The sequence below is a fragment of the Cavia porcellus genome, unplaced genomic scaffold (genome assembly GCF_034190915.1).
Source record: "Cavia porcellus strain 051 isolate PalLab524CR breed Dunkin Hartley unplaced genomic scaffold, mCavPor4.1 scaffold_12, whole genome shotgun sequence".
Taxonomy (NCBI): Eukaryota; Metazoa; Chordata; class Mammalia; order Rodentia; family Caviidae; genus Cavia; species Cavia porcellus.
This window is the reverse complement of record NW_026947495.1, coordinates 24,821,489-24,848,002: the sequence shown is the minus strand read 5'-3', so window position 1 is coordinate 24,848,002 and position 26,514 is coordinate 24,821,489. Positions and strand designations below refer to the sequence as shown.

The 26,514-nt window shown below is 41.0% G+C and overlaps 1 protein-coding gene across 4 annotated transcripts in view; it reads right to left on the bottom strand.

Moving 5' to 3' along the window:
- Positions 1–26,514, bottom strand: part of Mgat5 (alpha-1,6-mannosylglycoprotein 6-beta-N-acetylglucosaminyltransferase) — a 338,130-nt gene that overhangs the window by 269,390 nt on the left and 42,226 nt on the right. Inside the window, exon 1 of one of the 4 annotated variants that reach the window (XM_063258975.1) lies at positions 21,459–21,653. The exons of the other annotated variants lie outside the window; for them this stretch is intronic. The gene's annotated coding sequence lies outside the window, so the exon portion shown is untranslated. Of the gene's footprint in view, positions 1–21,458; positions 21,654–26,514 lie in introns of those variants that run through there. 4 annotated transcript variants of the gene reach the window in all.

Below are 26,514 nucleotides of genomic sequence, written 5' to 3'. Positions count from 1 at the left end.
GTAGCATGACCCTGTCCCAAAGAACCCTGCTTAAAATAAAATAGCTAAAAATGTAGCTCAGTGCAAGGGTCTTGGTTCAATTTCCAGAACCACAGTTAAATAAGTAAATAACCAACCAACCAAGACCCAGAGATGTCAGTGAGCCTCCCAGCAGGCAAAAGAAAAATCAGAGCCCAGAACATCACCAGATAAAAGATGCAACAGCCAGCACACTGTCAGTGTTCCCCCACCAGGTAAAGCTAAAGGAAACACTGCAACCTCTCCGAATGTGAAAGGCAAAGGAAAATGCCCTTTGGCTCTCTGCTACAGAAAAGTGAACACACAGAGAAATCCCATACCTGACACGTAGAAAGAAAGGTTATTTACAAAGTGAGTCATCTGTGTCATTAAATGTCATGAAGCATTGATATAGGAGATAGGGCATTGCAAAGCTGCTTGGGGAAAGAGGTGCTTGGAGATCTATTACAAGATCCAAAGACACCATCAAATGATGATTATCAGGACCCAAGTATGTGGAACTTCTCTTGGACTCCCACAAAATGGCATAAAAGAGACACACCACAGGGAGCCAGCTACCACGACTTCCCATAAGAGGCCACACTGCATTTCCCAGACACACAGTGTAGTTTTATTTTTGTTTTTATCTTTTTTGTCTCCTGTCCAAGTTCACTCTGCAGAGCTGGTTTCTCCCACGCCCATTTACCCCATACTTTTCAAATAAATTTCTAGCACCACTTTTGGCTTGTCTTATCCAATTCCCTGTTCAAGGCAAGATGAACCTGAAACACTTTTGGCTGGCGATCCCTTTGTAAAGGAACTCCCCAATAACAGAATTAGGGGAAGAAAACAAGACAAGGCAATACCATCAGGTCTGCCAAACACAACCAATACAATCGCTCACTACCAAGGAGTCCTGAACCAGGTGAAGTAAGTAAGGAGGCGAGGGGTAGAAGGTTCATTCACATAGGCATCCTTGGAACTGAATGAAGAGGGAAAACAGAGAAGAACCACTTAACCAAAGGGCACAGCAAACCTGGTGGAGGGATTCAGGCAGTGCTACCTCCCTCAAGAGCACCATTACAATGGAGCTGATCATAGCATTAACAACTTCTGAGTGCAAAGGACCAACGATTTTAACAATAGCCCAAAACAGACAAGTCCCTCTCAAAGTTACTAAGAAGTGTTATCAGCAAGATCAAGAAAGGATGAATAAAATACAGCACTGTCCTAGTAAATATCTGTACTCATGTGGGGCTTTGAAATAAAATTTTTAATTTTTTTTTTCAAGTAAAGCCAAAGAACAGACATTTAATGCTGTTTTGAACTTTCTGCTAAGAATAGGACTCCAATCTGACATTCAACACCGGGTACCTGTTGTATAGAGACTCACTCTGCTGTCAAGTGCTTCTTTGCTGTATGCCCATGCTGTATGTATGGTATATGGGCTTCGTCCACTGTGAGCTTCCACTCTGATGTGGTGCCTTGCCAGCAGGTGTGTGGCTGGCCCACAGCCCTCCACTGCCCTGCAGCCAGGCCACTCTCACAGTGAGAGGTGGCCATTAAAAGTGCCATCGCAGAATCAGAGGCACATGGTTGGCTCTGACAGGGGCTGACATGGAAAACACACGCACTAAAGGCAGAGGACTGGCAACAGGTAACAGGTCTTGCCTAGCTGACAATCTTGCCAAAGCCCGTGGCTGCCACAGCTAACTGGCCCAGCAAGCCTACTTCTGCCTAGCTTCAGGCCAGACATGCAAACTATACAGCCAGAGCAGGCACTGGCATTTCCTAAGATGTGACCAGGGTCCTGGCCTAGGAAGACATCAGAGCACAAGCAAAGAAGGTGGCATGTTATAATCATACTAAGACCAGGCACTGAAGTCCTCCTTCCTTATCTCCAGTGTTTCACCTCTATATCAATAAGGAAACATCATTAACTTTAAACCCCCTGGATTTATAACCTAATGTATTTCAATACTGTGCTACAGATAAACAGAAAATGAAGCAAAGATTTTTCTACCTAAAAATAAGGTTGCTTTAGGTTCCTTATTTTTTAGGTTCCTTCACTCAGCTCACACGTTTGCCATGGTGGTACAAAAGGAATATAACCAGTCCTAGCCCTAAAGGAATTTACAGTCTAGAGAGACCCACTCTTGGTTCCCTTTTGCCTTTGTTTCCATTTTTCTTTAGCAGTATGTGTTCCTTTGATGTGTTCTCTGATGATCTTTATTTTCACCAGGAACACATCATTTTCTTTTAGTCATGTCTCAAGAAATGAGGCTTCAAAGTCAGTTCTCAGAAAACTCATGTACTCACCAGGTATAAGATCCACCAACCTCTATGAAAGAGATTTCCAAGGGATGTCACAGGCTCTGTGGCTATCATACATAGAGTCATTTGATCTTTAGACTAATACTCTTCTCGATCTATTGATTTCATGTTGTCAGACATAAACCTAAGCATAAAGCCAGGACGCTTTCTTCCTACCTGCTATATTTTGGATCTGAAATGTTCCCCAAAGGTGTGTATTTTAAAAGATTGGTCCCCAGCTCATGGCACTACTGGGAAGTGGTAGAACCTTTCCAAGCATTTCCAACCTGTGACCCATGAATTGCATGTCCCTGTGTTAAAAAATACTACAAAATAAAAATTGTACTTGCACACATTAACTGTATGTTTTATAAGCAGCCTACAACAATTCTCCCTTACTCAATATGGCCCAGGTAAGCCAGGCATATCCAACCTGCCTAAGTTGTCCACAGGTTGGACACACCTTTAGGGAGGCATTGGAGGTCTTCAGATCATTGGAATCATGCCCTTAATGGGGACAGTAGGAGCCCACTCTTTCCTCCTCTGTTTTTGGTTTGTTTGTTTCTCATCCACAGAGGTATGCTGTGCAGGTATCCTCCATTGTAAGTTTCCACCATAAGGAAGTGCCTTGCTACAAACCCCAAAAGTGATGAGTCCAACTGATCACAGACTGAAATCACCCAAATTAGAAGCCGAAATAACCGTTTCCTTTATGGCCTATTTACCACAGGTGCTTCTTACAGTGATAGGAAGCTAATACACTTAAGTGAGAAGAGACATAATTCTATAAAATGGTAGAGGGAAATGGCAAGGCACCCATATTCTCCCACTTGAGAATATGCATGCCCACACATGCAGAGATCGCTTGCTTTTTATACTGAAGGCTATTTAAAGGATGATAAGAAATGGAAAGTTGTCTGTGATGTGGCTTTCAAGTTATAAATGTCAGTGACAGTGAAGTCTGCCACTTCAGGAACACCTCCAACAATAGGCTGACAACACCCCAGCCCAATGGCTCTGAGAGAGGCTGACAGACAGCTGCTCTTTCAGTAGTCATTCATTCCTAAAAGAGCCGAGAGGCCTTTCCAAAAGCAGCTAGGTATGGCATGCAAAAGGGAAGAAGTGACAACATATTTGGTCACAGAAAAGACATAGTCCAGGAATCCCACACAATGCCAACATGTCTGCCTACTTTGTGAAGGCTGTCAAACCCACGTTACAGAATGAGAGCAGGCGGGAGGTACAGAGACTGCCAGAAAAATCACAGCACAGTAAATGCAGAAAGATACTCATCCATCCCTCGGGAAAACCAAAGGAGTTGGACAGCAAGGACCACAGGTCCAGCTCTGGCTGGCTTGGGACCCAAGGCTGGCCTGCCATTGACAGCTGCCATGCCTCAAATGAAAGTCATATTTCCATTAAACATGGTATGAGGTGTACATATGGGGACAGGAAGGATGGATTATGGATATGGATTATGGATTATGTTTGTTGTGTTTTAGACTAAATCTCACATCATTACAGATTCAAAATTCCTCTGAGATTTCAAGGAGGTACTTCCTGTCTTTCTGGTTTCTCCCAGAAAACAAGCTTTCAAGGTACCAGCTACAGAGAAGCCGCAGATAAAAGTCATGTGATTTTTTTAGCTTTGACATTAATGACTTTATTTACATAAAGACATACATTTGCTTGTATGACATTGGGGTGTTTTTTCCTCCTGTGATGTGGTTAGATATGAAGTCTGTTCAAACACACCCACTTACATAAAAGAATTGAAAATGTTTAATGTTTCATTGTGCTTGTCCCATAACCTTGACACTCGCATGTCAGTAGCCTGTGAAATCTAAATGTTCTGCTTCAAATTTACCAGCTAACTCTCTAGGGTCACCTCAGCAGGGGTTGCAGCCCTTTGGGCATGACAATGAATTTTTTAAAAGGAGAATTATAATGGGCATATAACACCTACATTTTATATTTTAGGAATAACATTTTAATTTCATGGGTTATTATATTTAAGAGAAAAATAAAATATAATAAACATTAAACTGTTAACATGTACTGAGCATTTATAATTAAAAACATTTTCAACATCAACTGTTTACTTGTTTACAAAATCTAAAAAATAACAAATTCCTATGTGAACCAAAATGAAAATGCCAATAAAACTTTTCCACAAAAATAATCTTTACTTCAATTATTACACCCAAGGCAGTTTTTACACATGACAATTGCATGTTCTATATACACATACAGCTTACACTGACAGCACGTATGTTTTGCTTTCCTGTCTTGTTTGGTAGCACATACTCTGACATCTTGCTTGTCTTCCAGTTTTCTTAGAAGGTTCTTGTGATATTTCAGCTACCCATCAATCTGCTCTAGAATTCTTTTGAAGAGTTCTTTGGGCAGATATATATTGTTTTTCCTCTATTGTAATTGATCATTTATCAATTCCGGTTCCAATCCTCTAAGAAAATTTCTTGGTGATATTTTATGCTTATTTTATTCTTTGTAAACTATGAAAATATTTACACCTGACATGTTTAGGTTCAAGTAGAACCCAATCATTGGCTAATGATTTGTGTTTCAAGTGACATCACAGTTGCTGCATAATTCATCAACAACATCTACTCTTTCATTTTCTTATAAAACATGACCATTTCTGGGTTGCTTTGTGCTGAGGAGTCACTATCAATCTTTTGGTTTTGCTTTTTTTAAGACACAATCTTGCTATGAGGTCCGGGATAGCCTTGAACCCACTGTGTCGCTCAGGCTGACCTTGAACTCACAGGATCCTCCTGCTTCAGCCTTCTCAGTGCTGGGATTACATGCATTACAGGCATGCACCACCACAATCATCTTTACTATCAACCTTATCATCATAGTATAACACTGACAGTATCAATACTACTTTGTTTTTCTTCCCCAGATAGTAGGTCTTTCTGCAATCCAAAGATTGTACCATACATTTTTCTATTGTGAACTTTCAAAATTTTTTTCAGGAATCTACCCTTTCTTCTTGTGAATAGTTCCCATGATAGTCAACTAGTGTTCTTTCAGCAAATTCAACATTAATGGGTAACTAGTAAACCGACTGGTGAGTGTGACAGTTGGGTTACTTTTTCAAATAGGTGCAACAAATCTGTTCTTAATGTCATATGGTTTATTACTACACAAAGATCTGGTGGCTGAGTTCCAGCATAAATTTCTTAATTCAGGGGGTAAAATGTCTTCACATCTATCAAGGCATATATTTTTCTACCATATTTGGAAGGTTTATTCAGCATATACTGCCAAAAGCTACAACCACCACAAAATGATGCAAGTTATTTAATTGCCATGTAGTCCAATGATACATAAACTGCTTTACAGTTCAGAGCAAAGCTTTCAAAAAATGAGCAAACACCAGCCAAACTGTTGGATTTTCTTTCTTTCTTGGTGCATCTTTGTGTCATCAAAATGTAGGCAGTTTTAAGGAAAAACAAATCCCTTGACAGTCATTGTTTTTCTAAAAATCCCAATGTCACATCTATTACTTTTCCATCAATCCTTTAGATTCTGACAATTAGAATGATACAGTCCTATTATGAAAGTTTCTAGTTCAGATAGTGAGGAGTCATGAAAAATTTTTTTTGAGTAAAGCATATGGAATGCTTTACTTATATTTCATGATTAGTATATTTCACAATATCTTATAGTATATCATCCATTAGAAATAATTTCCAATATTGAATCACAGTACTGGCAATCCATCTAGTAGGTTTTGCCCGTGGTAAAAGCATAATTACATTTTCTGACCTACAGTTGTTTGTTTGTTTTTGGTACTAGGGATCGAACTCACGACCTTGCACTTGCCAGACAAGCACTTATGCTGCTTAGCTAAACCCCCAGCCTCTCTGACCTAGTTTTAATGTTGGATGGGTTAGGTATACATTTTTTATCATTTAGACTAGTCAAATATTTATACTCTTCCTCATCTGAATCAAGGTCTTCATTCTGTACTTCTCTATCTGTCTTATCTTGCTAACTTTCTGGGCTTATGTGATCCGAATCATCATTGGAAGCCAAGTCACCTGATGCCTCACTTTCAACCTCCAAAGTTGTAAAAGCTGATTTTTGTATGATATTACACTGAACTGAACTAATTCTACAAAAAGAATCCAAAGAAAACCTTTAAGAAAACAAATTATAAATAACCAAAAATGTAATATGGCACGTACGGTAAAACTCACCTGCTGACACTCTGACACATGTGCACACACCTTGCTGTCCATCTTCCAAGTGGATGAATACAAAGACTGCTTCCTATATTCAGGCACTGGCTTCCCAGTATGAGGAACCGTTAAGCATTACAGAAGATTCAGACAGCTAAAATAAGGAAGTACTTAACAAATTGCTTCCTCTGTAAAGCATGCTCTCAGTGGAGACAAGAAAACATACTCCTAGAGTAACAGTTACGCAATACAGACAGTGTTCAGAGATTATGTAAGCTTTACACATCACACTTTTCAGTTCAGAGCCTTGACTTATATGCATTCACATCACGATCCTCTGTGTGTCTGTCCTGGGTTGAAGCTGCTCCAAAGGGTCCAGCTCTTTGTTAAAGTAAGTGGCTTCAATGAATTAAAGGCCACTGAATAAATATCCTTCTGTTCCGGTCACTCTGCTAACTCTATAGATAAAGTATTCTTGCCTAATTACCTTGAAAAAAAAGTCAAAGTATTAGGATATTAACATGATCTAGCAGGTCCTCCTCCAAAGTCTACTTTAGAGTGGAATCACTCCAACATTGCAAGGACAAGGACAGTTTTAAGTTCCTCCTAAGGGACTTGATCTGCTGCAAACAGATGGCCGACAAAGAGCCTGTCTGAATTCTGCTTCTTCGTTTTTAGAAACTGACTGCTTGGAAGGCAGATAGTCTCCCCCTACAAAAGATACATAAAAATAGCTATGTGGGAGGCCCTATTACTGTCACCCAGAGGCAATTATTAAAAAATATCATCTTGCTTGTTGGGATCCAAATCTATCCATTATTAGTTCAGCAGGAGTAAGGCTACACTTGGCAATGATGGAGCATCTGCACAAAACTGCTCTTTGTTCCAAGTCTCAGAAGGCATTAAACCAAAGCTTTTACCAATCCCAATGCTTTCTGGAGTAGACTACATCAATACATTAATATGCACAAAAAAGTCACAAGTATACTATAGAAAAAAATTTAAAAGATAGTTCTGTTACCAAAAACTAAGAAGTTCAAAATAAGAGATAAAGTCAATCCAATTATAAGCCTGTTCGTTTAAACATAACATTATTATAGCTACTTCACCTTCAAGAATAAAATCAAAATCAACAGTAAAAAGCTATTTTAAAAATACATCTATTATGTGCTTCCAATTTTGGTATTTTCCTTCTGCAAGATTCCTTTATAAAAGAAAAAGAACAAATATGTCCATTAACTGACACATACATTTCTGAGACCTATGGAATCTGTCAGCAGAGAATCATAAAACTGACGAGGACAACAGTTGGAAGGGAGGAAAAGAGAAAGGAAGGCCAGTCTGTAAAAACCCATCTTCTATCTGCTAAGACTGTGAAGTGTTCGAGACTATCTAACTGGCCTGCCTTATTAAGGATTCCATGAAGGAGTGTGTTGTACAGTTTTCTTCTGAAAAGGTCTGGTTACTTTTAAGTGAAACAAAGCCAATTCTTCTTTATATGGTCTATGTTATATTTCTGCATTCACAGTGTTAACGTTTTCATCTGTGTCAACAAGCTCTGAGGAAGACCAGAGAATGGCGTGCTGGAGCCCTTTGGAGAACAGGCTGAACCTGCAGTCATTCTAAAGCCACAAGCTCCAGGCAAGGGTCTGGACTCCAGTGGACTGTTTACTGTAGGGTGGAAGGTTGAAAGGAAACACACTGAAGCTGGTGACCACGAAGCCTCTTTTTTATATTGATTTCTGTTTAATGTAGCTTTGAGGTGAAGAAAGGACTTTGTAAATGAATTATTATGATATAGAAAAGTTACCAACTCCAGTAATTCTAATCAAGACTTGTAGAAAATAATCTTCAGTATCTTACCCTTATTAAAAAAAATACTTCATTCCTGTACTCAGATGTAGGCTACTGAAATCAATAGTCAAGTGTCTCAGGACTAAGTAAAATCAAATGATACTCTGTACTTTATTCTTCTGTGTTTTCATAAACATGTCATTTGGTACCCTGTAGGACAGTTTTCCTTTCTAGTGCTGGGACTAAATCCCCATAGGTGATAGGTGTTGTGACTCACACCAGTGATTATGAGATTCAAAAACTATTCATAAACCAAGTGTGGGTGGTACATACCTGAAAACCTAGCACTGAAGGCTGAAGGACCACTGTGAGTTTGCAACCAGCCTAGGCTATGAAGTGAGCTCAAGGCCAACCTGAACTGCATAGGGAGACCCTGTCTCAGGATTTAAAAAAAAAAAAAAAAAAAACTATTCATAATGTGAAAAATAAATTCACGATCGTTTACCTCTTCAGTGTTATTTTTCTCTAACAATGGTCACACAATTAAGAACTCAATCCTGATTTCCTTTTAAAAATCAGACAAGCTACTTCCTGAGTCACAGGAGAACTACTGCATCACCCTTGAATATAAACATTTGTAAAATTTAGTCACCAAGAAATCAAGAAGCCATTTACATCTACTCTTAGCAAAGCTTTAATGTTCAAATTATCTTAAGTATTTCCTGCAGAGCTAAGTATGTAACATTAATGACAATTTATAGCCATTTCTAGTTGTTTCTATAAAGAAAATGTTGAAGAAGGTCCTCTCTCCTTCCTCATTTTCACAACAGCACATCACCGCAGCTTTCACTAAGACTACACCCACCAGCACTTTTTCCTGGAGAGTAAGGCCTTGCCTTTCAAGTCCTCTGGAGCTTATGCTCTTATTTTCCTCCCTTTCTTAATTTATACCTGAAGGAGTCCGCCTGCCACCATCCTGGGGTGACCAGAGGCCACTTGAGGCCTCTTCCACCACATTATGCTTTCACATCTGCTAAAGATGTATAATCACGGGCGAAGGGCCCAGCAACCACAGCTGCACCCCGTAATCCCAGCACATTCTCCAGTCCTGCTCCCTGCAAACCACCATCACACCCCATGTCTCAAGCCTCTTCTCCAGCAAATAGCCACAGTCCTTTCCATGGATCCTGTCCCCTATCAACCCCATTCAACCTCTCCTTCCCCGGCCCAGCTTTCTACATTCATGACCTGTAAGACCTCACAGCCTGCAGAGGAGAGCAGACTGGTCAGAGTGCCAGAATGTCTGTCTCAGACACTGGCCATGCTCAGCTCCTCCTATCTGCTTTTCTCTCCCTTTTTCCTAACAATACCTAAACTGTGAGCACATCTGTAGACCACAAGTCAAGGGAGTACAATTCAAATCTGAAAGAGTAAGGCAGCCATCAAAGGAGACAGTGATAAGACTAACCAGGAGAAAACTATCTCCTTTTCAATGACATTCGTCCTTTTCATTTTATATTCTGGATAAAACACCTTATAAATGACCTACACACAAAATCACCTGCTGGATAGACCCCATGCTCTCCGACACCATTTCATTAGGACTCCGCAGGCACGTGGCCTGTTTGCCTCCCTTCCCGCAGACCCGCCCCGAGCATCTGCCAGACACACAGTGCAGTGGGATCAGGAACTGATGACACAGGAAGACTGCCAATTCCAGACTTTCAAGTCCCCATCCTCAGGAGCTGCAGCGTGGAAACAGGTCAGGGCATTCCCTTTCTTTCCTTCAATTTTTACACTCAAGCTTTTCTTCCTTATTCCCCATGGATAACACGTCCCCAAACACTGGATCAGGATTCCATAACAGCAAATGCCAAAACCTACCATGGCCTATTTTAGTCTCTCATTATTTCGTTATGAAAATTTGTTTTATTTTTTCATTTAATTAAAAAAAAAAGGAAACCACCATGGATAGGACTGCCCTCCCACCTTTTCCACCTACACAAAGGAGGACAATCAAGAACCCTAAGGCTACCCCTTGTGCATATTCCTTTAAATGGCTGAAAGGAATATGTTCTAAAACACCTTTTATGCCTAGAGAGAAGACATCAAATAATAGGACCAGATGGTGCACATTGGAAACAAATTATCACTTACAAACTTGTAGTCATTCAATTGTCCTTTTCAATCATCAGGCTGACCCTACAATTACAATATTGATTTCATATTGTTTTTATCCTACATAAGTCAAAGGAGCTACAATCACCACATAGTGAAATTTTGCCCAATTACATAGAGCTAGACCAGTCTTTAATAATAGAACTTACACAATTTTAACCTTAAATAGGTTTGGTTTTCTTTACTTCAAAATTTAGTAACATCTTTTGATTTCAGTGAGGCCTTTTAAGTCTCTACATAAAATTTTCCAAAATGTAACAATGGAAATCTGCCTTACTTGCTCACTTGACCTGGGCTAAAATACTAAGCCTCAGCTCTCAAAACTGTGTAACAACACTGCCTTGTGTCTGAAAACACAGATGATCATGGTGACTCATTTGGAAAAGGGGAATTGAGAAACTAATCCAGGAAAGTACAGCTCAAGGCTTCAGTCAGGGTACCTTCTAGAAGAATTAGCAATTATTATAACTGTGGTCTCTATTGCTTTAACAGGATTAACAAATTACCAAGGTTAATAAAAGGGTAGCTCTAAACCGGGCGTGGTAGTGCATGCCTGCAATCCTAGCACTTGGGAGGATGAGGCAGGCAGATCCCCAGGAGTTAACAGCCAGCCTGAGCTACAAACGATGTTCAAGCCTAGCCTAAACTGTATGCAAGACCTTGTCTCAAAATATCAAACAAAATTAAAAATAAAATAAAACAAAAGTTCTAGAACCAGTGCAAAGCCTGGGACCAGGGCTGCAGGGGGAACCATCAGTTACACTTTCACTTTCCTGATCGTTATTTTATGTCGTGACAAAGGTGGTGATTTAATGGCTTTGAACCTACAATACCCTTAGTTAAAATGACTATTCTACAAATGGTCTCTAGACACAGCGTTGTGATTTTCAGAAGAGATAAAAACATCCAAAAACTCAAACTCATCACTAACTTGGATCTAAGAGATAATGTTGGTTAACAACAAAGTTTATCCAAGATCTTACACCGAGACTCATTGACACCAGGCTGGAAGACCACTTATTCAGGTTTACAAATATTTTTAAGGTTCATTTACAATGTCACAAAGAACAGATTTCCTTGACCACACTTGCATAGCACCCCAAATGAAATTTATTATTTTCATCAAAATTTATTTTTAAGAGGCCTTGAGGAATTGATCTTAAACTGGATGTGATGGCACATGCCTGTAATCCCCATCTCTGGGAGTATGATGTAGCTTAGTTTGAAGGAGCTGGGTTCAATTCCCAGTACCACTGAAATAAGACAAAACAAAAGCCCTTGAAATTCTGCTTTGAGAACTATCCTCGATATTTACCCATTTCTTTCCTTAAACCCAGTGGTTTTCAAAGTGCAGTTCTTGAACTAGCAAGGGTAGCACCACCTGGGAAGTGAAAAACACAAAGCCTCAAACACATCACTGGTGGTCAGCAATCAGCAATCTGTGTAGGCAGAAGTGTGAGAACCACTCCAACAGGTTATGGACCCATATGGGCTGGGTCTTTATTTCAGATAGCCCTTTTCTAATAAAACTCTTTGGCATTTTGATGTTCCTTAAAAACTTACTATAGGATGATGTCAACTGTTCTTTTCTATTTTTAATTCTTCATGAGGTTGAGGATGACTCATTTAACACCTTATGTGATCACTTAAATAGTAAGGAACCTTCTCACACCCCTAATGGAAGGTGACTGCTGCCGGTTATTTCTGATGTAATTACAGGAACACTTCAAAGCTATGACAGAGAGTCACAATTAAAACATGCAATTCTTTTCCACAATGCATTCATCACGATGTACTCTTTGAAACTGACCTTACCATATGTCACACCAAGGAAACACAGAACTTAGGATCAAATTTAGTTTACTATAAACAGGATCAAAACTGTATGTCTTTAGGCAAACTTTTTCAATTGGCAAGAAACAATGTATCAACTAAGCTGTTTTCCCATTTATCTAAGAAAAATATGTGTGAAGGGGGAAAAAACAAGGGATTCAACATTTTCTATGTGTTTTTTGTTGTTGTTGTTGTTGTTGTTGTTGTTTTTGTCTTTTTCCTTTTTATTAGTACCAGGGATCGAACTCACGACTGCTTGCTTCCAAGGCAGGCGCTTATGCCGCTGAGCTAAACCTCCAGCCCCTTCTATGTGTTTTAAGGTGACCTCATAACAAGGTATGATCTTTTCTTCCCACAAATCTATTTTTATGGAAAAAATAATGTATTATAACAAAATAATAGAATAACAAATTAGTTAACACATTGTGTATCGTTATCTTCAAGGAGTTACTGAGTACAAGATAAGGAATGATCTTCTTACCATACACCAGCCCTTACCCAACTTGACTAATTATCAAAGTAGAAAGCATAAAGGGGCATTTTCTAAACAATAAAACCTTTTCTATATCTTTAATATACTAAGGTATGTACTAAAAATTCAGAAAAGGTAATTTCATACTGCCATGAGGTCTCCTGATGAATCATGAATACCAAAATATTATTAATTTTCCTTTCCTTTTTGACTGATTTCACACTTAAGGTGCACAAGAAAGGTGAGATAACTTTCAGTTCTTGTAAGATACTAAATCAACCTCCAGTGTTCAAGTAAATAGAAAGTCCAGATAAGATAAAGAAATGATAATAAGAGGTACCCAAAGAGCTATGTAAATATTAATGCCCTGAAATCAGAGTGTTTAACTACAAACTTTAGTTAACACACTAAGGACAGAAGAGAGAATGGAAGCCTGACTTCTGAAGATAGTACCTATGCACCAATAAGTATGTGCCATCATCACTGGCTAACAATGTACATTTATATAACTTTGTTCTGAATTTCCCAAAGGTACTTCATTTATCCTCTTCACACCCTCTGCCTTGCCTTGCCTGTCCTAAGGATCACCTCAGGATCCCTGGCCCAAAACATAGGGAGAGGCAGGTTGCCTTCCTCAAAGGATATGAAGAAAACAAGCAAGAATCCAGGCTCGCTGTGTAGTTTTAGACAATTCTATATGTATTCGCTAATCCTATTTGTGCTAACAATGCCTACATTGGCAACCTGCTATGTGCCAAGATACTCAAAACTTTGTGTAAGTTACACAACATAACAATACCTCTTTGAGGCATGCACTGTTACATCATACAGAAGAAACAGACTCAGAAAGCTGAATGAATGTCTCCTACATAGGACCCTCTTATTTTTTTAAACTGCTGTCTTTATTGGCAGATAAATTGTTCAAAAATATTTTCATGAATGACAAAGACTCAGATTTACATTAAAAAAGTAAACATCAGACTCTACCTCAGCATTCCCACACACATATCACAGCTGACCCTCCCAGCGCAAGGCTCAGGAGGTGAGGAGGACAAAAAGGTACTGAATCTGACACACACAAGCACGGCTGGCAATGCCACAGTGGGCAACGCCTATCGCCTATCTTCACACAGATCTCTTAGACTCCCAAGTCTGAAACATATCATGTCACATGAACAACAGAACATTTACAGCTGCCAAAATATTATTTCACAAGATCTGAAAGTCACAGGTATGCCATGTTCCTTTAAAAAACACTTTCCTCCCTACTTCCAGCTCCAACTCTCCTGAATCTTCTTGAATCCTAAAATTGAAAAACAATTTCACAATTCTATGCTATCTATCCAGTTGTCTAATGTCCAGTAGACAACTGTCCTTGTCTTCCCGCACATGCCATCCTGCCCAACCAGAACCTTTATCCGAGTCCTATTACCAAATATATCAATCAGTCACCTCTGGCCAAGGACAGCACCTCAAGCAATGCTGTCCAAGTGATAGCCACTCATGACTACCTCCATTAAAATTAAATTTAAAATTCTGTCCCTCAGATGCACTAGTCAGTTTCAAGAACTGAATGGCCTTGTAGGACTAGTGGTCACCATACAAGATAGCATAGCTAAAGAACATCTTCATCAAGTCCAGTTCTATGGGATAGTGCTGGTACAGAGATATTGCATGGCCACATCTTTTATCTTTACCAGTACCATGCAAGACAATAGATAACCTTCACCACAGAACTAACAAATCAAGGACTTTGTGTCCATGTGTTCTTAAGGCTTACCCTTTAGGAAACAGGTCATATGGCAAACTTACAAATGAACCAAGTAGGCCACCCTCAGAACAGATAGCATCAGAACTAAGAGACACTAAGCAATAGTCATCATAAGCCTCCACTCAGAAAAGATGCAACCTGACATAACTGTAGCTCATGAGTCCCAAGTACAAACCAACAACACATGGACACATGTAGGCACAACTTTGCAAAAAATCTCGTCAAGTGAGAGAAGCTAATTTCATAATTCTCCTTTGACAACACAAGGTCCTCAAATTTATTCTCGTTTCTAATTATAAAAGAAAACAATATAAGAAAAGCAACTCTCAAGTCACCGTATTTTCTACCCGCCACTCTCAGTAAATTACTTGACTGAAACTGAAATAAGAACTCTGGGTATGGTGATGCATACCTGTAACCCCAGCACTCAGGAGGCTGACGCAGGAGGTTTACCGCAAGTTTGGGGCCAGGCTGGGCTACATAATGAATTCAAAGACAACCTAAATTACATAGTGACACACTGTCTCAGAATTTTTTTTAAATTTATATTAAAAATTGAAATAAGAGACCCGCTTCTATTGATAATGACCATATGACAGAAGGCTCCCTAGAAGCAGTCACTTAAAAGATTTCAAGGTCACAATATAAGCATGAATCAAAATATCACATGTATCCTGTAAGTCTATAATGCATAGAATTATGATCCATTAAAAAATGAATTTTTAAGACATTAAAATAATTTCTAGAAATTAAAAATTACAAAATTCTGAATATCACTCCACTTTGAGAAAGGCTCCTAAAATAGCATTGATTACTGTTGGCCTAGCACAGCAAGGCATAGCAACACAGTTATAAAGAAGCAAGGTCACTGACTTGACTTTGGTCTATCACACACTGCAAGTTTTCTGCGTATGGCATCTCTTCTTTCTCTCCTGGTTATTCGTTGCTTTGCCCATCATCCCTCTTCCCCTCCTTCCCATGGCCTGCATTAAAGACCCCTTGCATTAAACTTCATGCCCAAGACAAGACAGGCTTCATAGCTACCAGCACTAGCATCTAAGGTGATAGATCCAGGTCAGGATGCCACCTTCATTCAACGCCAACTCTTTACAGGATGTTAGCAATCCTTAGAGTCCCAGACTCAAACTGACATGCCAGTCAGATCTGGGTATCTCTCATCAGATGGTAGGTTAATGAATGGGAACTCTGTAGAGCTGGCACAAGAAGCCTAAAGGGAGAGTTTTCCAATAAAAAATGCAAATTAATCCATCCTTCTGGGCACTAAGTGGAGAGAAATAAACATGCTCCTCTTAAGATCCTATCAAAAATCATCTAATCTTGGATCGATGTTCCTCTATTCTCTCTCAGCATTCAACTTGATCACATCAGTGAGATTTCTGCATCTCTTCTCAGCATTACGCACTTCTGCTTAAGGATGCTAGCCAGCTAACTTACTAACAACCTTGATGAGTGTTCCTCTGCCTTAACCATTTCTGACCCAGTAGCTCACCATCATTTTTTCCTTGACAGGTCTTTCTCCAGCTTCCCCCAACATCTGCTAAAAGTGTCCTACACAGGTTCTTTCCACTTCAATAAGGAGGCTCAAATACCATCAGCTCCAAAATAAGATCCTGGTCTCTAACGACCATTGGTTTTGCAGACTGCCTTGTTCACATAAGTGGGTCTTAGGCAGACTCTCCATGCTGCCATTATTTTTCATGCACCAATATACCCCCCCACACACACACACTTTGCAAAGATTTAAACACAATCTACCCCACCTCAATTCAAACAACTCTGGGGACATCTTCTTTCCTGGATGTGGTAGCTCCCCTAACTAGACTGTCAGCCTCGTTCCTCAGGGCAGACCTCATCATACACTTTTCAGTGTCTCTAAAGAGCATTCTAGATGCAGAGTCTCACACAAAACTAACACTCCAGATATTATACAATTTTAAAAAAATATATACAATTCACTAAAACTATGGCTTCTACTCACACTCCTAAACTCATTATTCCAACAACAGAGACTTAGACCACTAAAGTCATCCTACTTCAATGCAGTTTGCAAGGCAATTAACATCTCTAAGCCTCATTTCATCTTCTGTGAAATAGCTGTAATAGTAGTGAAAAGGAAAACCTGTACAAGAGAAATCATTCTTTTTAAAACTTTGCTCTTTTGAAACAGTCTAGCTCCATAACTGTCATGGCTTTACAATTACTTTCTTGACCCCTGTAACCAAGAGATGTAACTGCACATACAGGATGCTTAATTATACCACTGCACCAAGCTTCATAAACTGGTGATCATTAATCCTCCCTTTTAATAAACGATCTTATTGTGCTAGCTAACCAAAACTGTCAGGCTGTTCTGTTTTTCCACTGTACCTCTTTTGTATCTCTTGCTTGTGCATCATGTAAAAGCCCTAGACCACCAGAGAAGAGGGCCTGATATTCTGGAAATGATCCTAATCAATGCTCAGTGATATAAATAAATCTGCCTGCTTGCCGTTTTATCTGCTGTGTTGACCAGGAAGACTGACCATGCTGACGTCTTCAACACTCGATGACACAGCAAAGACCTTTTCAGGTCCCCATGGGAAGGCACACTCTTGAGATTTCTTGAGTCCCCTCAGAGGTCCAGAAGAGAATTCCTGCCTCTCCACTTGAGCAGCTCACATTGGACCCTAAAAGGAGGAGGATGCAATCTATCTGTGTCTGCCTGCTTGTCTGATTCCAGTAAGACCCCTGGGGGAAACCCAGTTAGTCAATTTGTCAGTTCTGCTCATTTCAAGCAGGACAACAGATTGCTCAACTCCTGTTAGTTAAGACCACCCTTCAAGGGAAGCGTGGTTGGAACATTTAACATCTGAATGCCTGCTGAATGAATAAATGAGTGGAATGGACAGTGAATGCAACAGGCTGCTCCATCTGTACACCAAGACTGGGAAGCACTTGTCACAATGACTGATTGGGCCCTGACCTGCAGTTCCAAGGCAATCCACATATGACATAATGGAGGACTCACACCATCCTTGGCTGAGTCATACCTAAGTCCCCTTGAGGGGCATGGTCAGGCAGGCATCTGAATGGCCTCTCTCTTTGGGCACCCACCCTTTGTCTGTTACACCACTGTTCAAAGGTACTCAACATATACCATAGGTAGATAGAATGAGAACTAATTAGTTAAAATCCATGGTTCTTAATTGCGGGAAATAGGCTTTTACAGAGTTAAAAATAAAAGCAAATTACTACCTGCATCTCAAAGAAAAAAAAAGAGGCCTTTCTTCCTGAGAATTCCACCTTGGCACCCTCATCAGCTGCCACAGTTGCTGCCAACACCTATAGCTTCACTCCCCATTCCAAATTCATCTACTTCCAGCCAGCTAAACCGGTTCCAGCTAGTCACTGCCTGTATTCAGCCACAGAGACCTTACCTCCAGAGTCTTCGCTTATATACATCTAACTTGGTCAGATGGCATCATCTAATGCCCACCAGAGATGACTGTCAACAATTTCCTCTGAGTTTCACATTTTGACTGAGAAAAACTGTCAGCTCAGAGGAATACGTTGCACCCTGTCAGGCTTGCATAGATAAGAAAGACTAAGCTCTGTCAAAGTGGGCCCCCCAAGAGTCTGTGGTCACTAAAAAAGTTAGAGGCAAAACTGTGGCTTTCCTGATAGACAATGAATCAGAACTCTGCCTTCAAAAGTTCCCTCTGTCAAAGTTACCATCACCAGGGCCACTGGAACTCTTGACCCTCTCCCCTTCTAGCAGGCACAAACTTAAAGCCTGAAAGGTCATCTCCTTCACCCACAGTCAGCCTGCCTCACCTTTGGTTAGCCCTGCACATTCAACTTTGTTTCCCAAAAGCAAAGTGACTCCCGCATCAGCCTGAGACAGATAACCACAATCCTAAAGTTCTGAAAACTCTCCTCCCAGAGGTATAAAGACTTCCTCTGGGCCTGGATATCAGTCAAGCTGCCTCACTTCAAGCCCCACTGCTATCAGGTATCACAGAAAGCACAAACAGGCACCTGGCCAAACTTCGGCCTGATACACTGCTAAACACTTTAGGCAAGATCTCTGCGCTGTCAACAATACAGAAAAGACCCCTTCCTCTGCTTGCAAGTTGTTCCTCTAAGCCCCTTCCACTGGGAAAATCCTGAGACAAAAGCCTAGCTCACTTGGACTCAACTGCCCTAAGGGGTTAAAAACGGGCTTTCTTATGGTCACCTGAGCAAAAAAAGTATCGACTATCAAACACAAAGTACACCTCTCCTGCTTGTGAAGCCAGTTCAAGATCTCCAAGCTGCCAATGCTGTCACAATTGCTTTTTGTATATGTTGCCTCAGTCTTCTGCCACCCGCAGCCTGCTGGTGCACCTGCCTGGACCCTTACTTCCCTACCCCCCTACTAGCTGTTTTTGTTTTTTTTAATTGACCAAGATTCTGCTTACTCCAGTCCTTGCTTCTTCATCCTGCTGCTGCTGCTGCTGTCATTTTGGCATTTTGCTTTTGGGTTTTCTGCCTTAAACTCTGGGGACCGTTGCCCCAGAGGGCTAAAGACAACCAGTAAGGCTCTTTTCCTCAGTCTTTATACAGTTTTATTAGTCAGACTTCTCATTTTAAACTGTCTTCCTCATCTAAAAAGCCAAGGTCTATCAGTTATACTTTGAAAATATTTGCTGTTCCTAATGTGCTGACATTTAATGTTGGGGTCTGGATTCTGGCTCTGTTTAATTTAACCATGGGAATTCACCTGGTAAAACTGATACCTGGGAGGTAAGTCAGTCCAAAATCAGGAATGAACAAGGTCCAGTAATTCTCAGATTTGATCAGCTTTAGATTAAAAGAACAGTCCCAACATAAAAAATGACTTTTCTAAACAAGAAAGGGAAATGAAAGGGAAAAGCTACACAAGAGAACTTACACTTTTTAAAACTTTGTTCTTTTATAACTGCCTAGCTCTGTAACTGTTTCATAGCTTCACAATTACTTTAACTCTTATAACCATGAGAGCATAACCAAACATATAGGATGCCTGATTTGTACTATTGTACCAAGCTTCATAGATTGATAATCATTAATCTACCCTTGTAACTGATGACTAGCTAATCAGAAGAATTGTCAGGCTGTTCTGTCTCACCTTTGTACCTCCCACTGTGCATCATATAAAAGTCCTAGACCACCACAGATCGGCGCCTGATATTCTGGAAATGATCCCCATCAGTGCCTGTCAACGTAAATAAATCTGCTTCCAAATGCTGGGTGTCATTTCAGTGTTTCTGCTTGCCACTGCATTAATACCTACTCTCATGGTCCACAGGGTGGAGGAGATAATGGTAAAGCACTTAGCACACAGTGCTTTACACACAGCAGGCATTCAATAAAATGTTGCCCTTACTCCTCCTCCTCCTGTTATTAAGTGCCCTTAAAGGAACAATGCAGCATGGTAGAAATCACGTTTGGGATCTGGGTCCAGTTCTATTCAAACCTAGCTATGGGACCTTGGGGAAATTATTTAACCACTCAGCTACGGTAGTCATGTGTCACTTAACGAGAGAGATAGCTATCTTCTGAAAACGCATCAGCAGGCTATTTTATTCTTATGTAAGTGTACTAACACAACCTAAGGTTACTATGACATCATTGGGCAATATTGTTTTATTGCTATACCACTCGCAAATGTACATTGTGGTTGACCTAGTACTTACTATGTGGGGAATGATAACCTTAAAGCATTAAGCTAATAAGAAAATGCACACAAAGTTCTCAACACATAGCAACTCAATTTGTGGCATTTACTAAAATATGATCTTAATTCAGTCAAAGCCCTAACACAACCAGAAAGAAGTAATTCTCTTGCTGTCCTCAGTCATATCCCTGCTGTCTCCTCCTAGTCAAATTGTCAAGGCTACTCTCCAAACCAGGCCAGAGCCATTTCAATGGACAATCTCCTGCCTGCTAGTAAAAGACAACTAGGGGTACAAAAAGTTACATTAAGAGCTGTGAGGAGCCCATCCCTCTAAGGGAAATACGTGCACCTTTATTGTTCCATTTCCTCAGACTCCAAAACTTACATGACACGTATTTTACACTTAATACTAGCAAGATCTTTCCAAAAAGAAGACACACTAATACTGTTTTTTTTCTTTTTAACAATATGATTGAAACCATTCTAACAATGACAACAACAAAAGCTCAAAGCTGTGAGGAAAAACAGAGATTTGAAATAGGTATTCAAGGAAGTAGATGAAACACTGACAACTCCATAAAAGACAGCCTCAAACAGAATAACACTCAGTGGAGAGGAAAAACTTTACTCTTTCAGACTAATTTGCAACTTCTTGAAACCTCTGTAAGGGGAAGTCAGAACAAAAGAGATTCCAGAGGTTTCTACTTCCCCCCATCCCAGGGGCCCCAGACTTCTGCCTCCTCTAAGAAACAAGGGCCCCAGGAGACTGAGAGGAACTCTTGGCTCAGGTCCCCCCACTGCAGATGGGAGCTGGAGGGTGAGTGGCCAGCATTCAGAAGCTAAATAAGTTGCCAGGTAACAAGGCTCCCATCAGAAAAATCTGTCTTGTAAGCCATGGTCTGACTCCACAAAGCTGAAAAATGACTTCACTTCCTTCCCAACACCCCCAACCCAGCCAAACCCCCAGGGCCCAGGCCCTGCAGCCCTGAAGAGATATTGGGCAAGCACAAGCAAGCAGATAGGACTTCACCCCAGCCCTGCTTAGTCAACTGAGGCAAAGATAGTCATTTCTTCCTGATACAGGGCAGGGAATCTATCCTTCACAGGATCCTGAAAACTTTATACAGAGGTAACGCTTAATGACGGTCCCCAAAATCCACATATATCCCTGCCACCACACTTTCTCACCAAGTTCCACAACTGCAGCTCTCCTCACTCCCACACTGAGGCTGGCAGATACTCTTTGCTGAACAGCTTAAGTCCACAGGACACTCATGGCAGCTCCTACTCTGAAGTCCACCAGAAGTGTCAGGTGACACTAATAATCACAGCAGAGCAGCAGCCGATATTACCCTGAACCAATCATTTCCTGCAGTGGAGCAACTTTAAGCACAACCCCTTTCAGGCATTAATCTCATTTGCAGATGACGAACTGAAGCAGAGTTAAAGTAAACCACACACAGTCACAGCTGAGAAGTAAAATCAGGATTTAAACCCACCTGTCCTACTGCAGCGTTGTCCCATCTGGTCACTCTGCCACTGGTCCTTCTGCTGACCACTCTGGGAGGGACAGTGCTCTCTTAAGTGTCACAAATTTTTCAGGAGCTGGGGGAAACCAGTTAGGCCAGCTGTGTCCACACAATGCTGGGCCATTCTTCCTTTCCCTCAACCCCTGTGACAGCTTCACCCAGCTGCCTCCTCCCCATCCCACACAAGTGCCTCATGCAAGTCAGGCTACAATCTGCAGATGGGGAAACTGAGACTTCCTTTCACTACTGGATGCAGCACCACACTAGTCAGGCAGATGAGTTTCTTAATTTGTTTGCTGTAAATCCACCCCCTTTTAAGGAAATATAGCAGTGTGGTGCTCAACAACCTGTATTTTCCTACTCCAGATAACTCAGAAGCCATTAAAGAACCACTCTTCTCCAGAGCCATCTTTTCAGAGTTGTAAGAAAGACGTTAGAATCTTTGAAAGCATTTTTAAAGAGATATGTCACAACAACAACTAACAAGATGCAGCTCAGGGCATCAAGAGTAAGGAAGAGAGCAGAATTATTCTCAACTGTGAGTCCTTATTCTCCTCCACAAACTAGATTATGCAGATGGTTAAATTAGGTCATACAAAAGTGCTCTGCAAAACTGCAAAGCCTTCTCCAAATGTTTGGTGTTCGTGTGTAACTAGAAGCAACACAACTGTCTAACTCTGTGAGCCTGCATAAAGTATCAGCCACCTTTCTATCTAAGCAACCTTGTCATCGTTCCAATGAGTTAACATTCCCACCTCCAGAGATTCATTTATCATTTAGAGATGAAGTTACTGAGAGGAAAGAAAGGAGGGAGAGAGGAAGTAGGGAATCCTAGGGAGTTTTTACAGGACACTATGATGGGAACATGAGCTTTCCCCAACTCAATCTTACATAAAAGCATAATACATAATATTGAAACCAAGAAATTAACAATGGCATGATACATGCTTTATTTCGATTCTATATGTCTTCACTAGCATTTTACCTTCCCCAAAACCCTTTGAGGTAGGCCCCATTCTAATTCCCACAGGAAGGAAGTTGCTGAGGACTCAAATGACTCAATCACTTGCTCACTGTAAAACAGCAAAGACTAGCAAGGCATGGATTGGAACTCAGTTCCTCTATATCTCTAGGCTCTATTTACCCTTACATAGTAAACTTCCTTAAATGTTACCATCCCCATTTTACGGAACAAGAAAACCTGACATAAAGCTATTTACCTGGAGGCACACTGCCAGCAGCAAAGATGGATATGTATCACACCAAGGTCAAAGCCACAATGCAGCAACATCACCAGCTTCCTCTATGACACGTGGGATAAGGGCTCTTGACACTCAGAAAGGATGTCACAGAAGCTGATAGGAAGGAAAGGGATCACACACCTGGAGACAACCTACCTTAGGGCCACCAGCAAGCCTAAGAGCTCTCATGTGGCTCATACAGAAGAAGAGCCTTTAACAAGAATTTTTACAGGAACACATTGCCATCAATGTAATGTCTGTCTTAATCAATGGTGACCATCAAGGCCACTGGGATCCTTGCTTTGGGTTTTACAGCACAGTTAATAAGGAGCACCTTAAAAGCATTATCCACTCTGAGCTTTCCCCACTCTGGGGTTAGAACCAGCTCACACAAAATAGCACAGGCTCAGTGGGAGAACACAAAAGACAAGCTTACACAAGTGGCCTATTACAGGCCACATGTGTGCCTTTTCTCCACCTTTTACTATATTTCCTGGATGGCTAGCAGGCCATGGGGCAAGCCATTTTGTACTGTTGGAATAACTGTCTTGTTCTTTCTTTTCAGTTATTTTCAAAGTACACTGTCCAGACAAGAAGCATAGTGGGAGCTCATTAGAAATGCAATTTCTTGGGTTGTTACCCAGGCCTACAATGTATCTGAACTCTGGGCATAGGCTCAGCAAGGTGTGTTCTGACAACTCCTTCAGGCGTTTTTGAAGCCTGGCACAGTGTGAGAACCCCTTACTCATGGCTGACCTGTGATACAGAAATGTATGTGGCCCCTCTGCAAATAAACACTACAGTGCATGGGTCTAGGTGCTCAGTTAGAAGGCAGCAGAATCCATTCATCACACAGAGGGGCAGTGTAGGCCTTGCTCATGCTATTCACAGATATCAAGGAGCTTCCAATGCAGGAAACCTGATTATTTTAGCCCAATAAACCTACAGAAGAATAGACAATTCCAGACTGTGGCAAACACTGAAAGATGCTGGGGAGGAACACAGTGAAGAATGTTGAGGATCAGTTTTCACTTCAGGGGCCAAAGGGCCTCCCCATGGAAGAGTCAGTTAATCTAAGATAAGAAAGACTAGCAGAAGTTATCCAGGCAAAGAGAGAAGAAAGTAAATATTCAGAGTCCAGGAAAAGCTTGTGCAAAGGCCACGTAAAAGGAACAAGCTTGGTGCTTTAGAGACAGTGTGTTAAGAAATCAAGTTACATAAGGTGAGGAGACACACAGCTGTAATCCCAGCACTCTGGGAGGCTGAAGCAAGATGATCACAAATGTGGGTTCTCATGTTGAAGGAAAAGAAAAAGATGATCACAAGTTTGAGTTATTCCTAGGCAACTTGGCAAGATCCTGTCTCAAAAAACAAAACAACAAGGGCTGGGGATTTAGCTCAGCGGCATAAGCGCCTGCCTTACAAGCAGGCAGTCGTGAGTTCGATCCCCAGTACCGATAAAAAAGGAAAAAGACAAAAAAAGAAAGAAAAAAAGAAAAGAAACCAAAAAACAAAACAACAACAAAATTCAGGGAGGGCTGGGGATATAGCTTAGTGCAAGAGCCGTGGGTCTAATTCCCAGTCTCGCAAAGAAGAAGAAAGGAAGAAGAGGGGCCACCACCAGCAGAAGCAGTCAGGGTAGCTGAAAAAGAGAAGGAGATAGAAGTTAACAAAGAATAAGCTGGAGACAGCACCTGGTCTTAGTGCATGCAAAGGCCTTGGAGGTGTGATTAAGTCTATATTAAAAGCTAAGCTTTTAATAAGGATATTTCCTAATAAGGATATTTCCAATCTTAGGTTCTATATTGACTAAAACTAACAAGGAAGGCCAGGGCAAGTAGCTCAGTGGTAAAGCACTTGCCTAGCACGTGTGAGGTCCCGGGTTTGATTTCCAATGCTACAAAAAGAACAAAACAAGTAATTTTTCAGCACTTCCCACATGCCAGGTTCTGTCCTCAGTATCCCTCACAAAAATTACAACAACTAGACAGTAGGTTCCGTTATTATTACCCCCCCCCCATTTTATAGATGAAAAAAGAAGCCAATTAAGTTGACCAAGTCACCAAGCTAGGAAGGACTGGACCTGAGTCATACCAACTTCAGAATCTGAGCTCTGGACCTCATCACTCTGCAGGAGTGTGAAGAAGCAGATGGTCAGTGGTCTGGTTTGCATTTCTAAGCCACTGTGGGTACAGAAAGGAAGAGGAAGTAGAAAAAGAAACCACTGTGTCTTCTAGGCAAGAAATGGCTATGACGTGGGCTAGGGTGGTGACAGAAGAGATAGGCAAGCAACAAAAATAAAGAGGAAGAGTGGACTGTCCCAGGGACTGCTTAACACAGTCTAAGATGCCGGGCCATGGACAAAAAGCACACCTTACCTACTTCTTCCATCTTTTCTAGAAAACATGAATAAAGATTGCAAAGAGTTGTTATCCTGTAGGGCAACCTAAAACAGAGTTCTGTGACTGTGCCACAAATACCCACACTTGGCCTCTTTGGTTTAAGCAGTGTCAAACCTCACAGAGCAACTGGAGGGAAGAGTCTGCTCTTCATGTTGAATAATCTGCCCTTATGACCAGAAAGGGTCACAGGCAGCCAAGACATCTCACCACAGTGCTCTCAAAGCACTGACCAGGGTCAAAAGTAGGTGCAATGAGATACTTCTATTTTGTATTTTAACAAGCACTTTTCTCTTTAATTACCTTTACTGTTTCATAGCTCATTCTGGGGAAGACAGCACAGTTTGTCAGAACAGCCTGAATTCCTAGAAAGTCTTACTTTTGGTAAAATGGTGGTAGAGAGTCCAGGTGTTCCACAATTTCCTTGGGTTAGATTTAGTGTATTAGTATGGTCTATGTCACTTGATTTTAAATAAAAAGAGTGTGTGTGTATATGTTGAGAGGGGATGGAGTCCACCTCACCCACCCAGCAAAGCTTAAGAATCAATGCCACTAGCAGATACAGCTAGAAATACAGACACATTAGCCTACCAATAGAGCCACTGGGCCAGGGGGAGTAGCTCCATGGTAGAGCACTCACCTAGCATATGCGAAGTCTTGGATTTGATTCAATTTTATTTGGTCCTGTAAGATGACATCTCTAACCATAGCTGGGCTGTCCTCCTCCCCACAATGGCCCATGGATGGCTAGTCATGGCATGGACAAGCCAGGTGTGGAGCCAGCAAGCTTTAGAGAACATCGAGGTACAAGGCAGGCAGAAGCCCACTTCTTTCTATACGTTCATCACAATGCCACTTATATCACAGTTTTGATTAAGGCCACCTGGACTTTGGAGCTCTGAAAGGCTTCATCATAAAAGATTTTGAAAGAGGGCAAAGTACTCTCTGAAACTCTCTCCTGACTGTCCATTTCCCCATCAGTTATCTCTCCTCGTTCCCCTTTCTTGCACTCGCTGCCTTAATTGGCCACAAAGTCTCTGTATTATAAACTGAAATTATAAAACCTGCTGAGTAA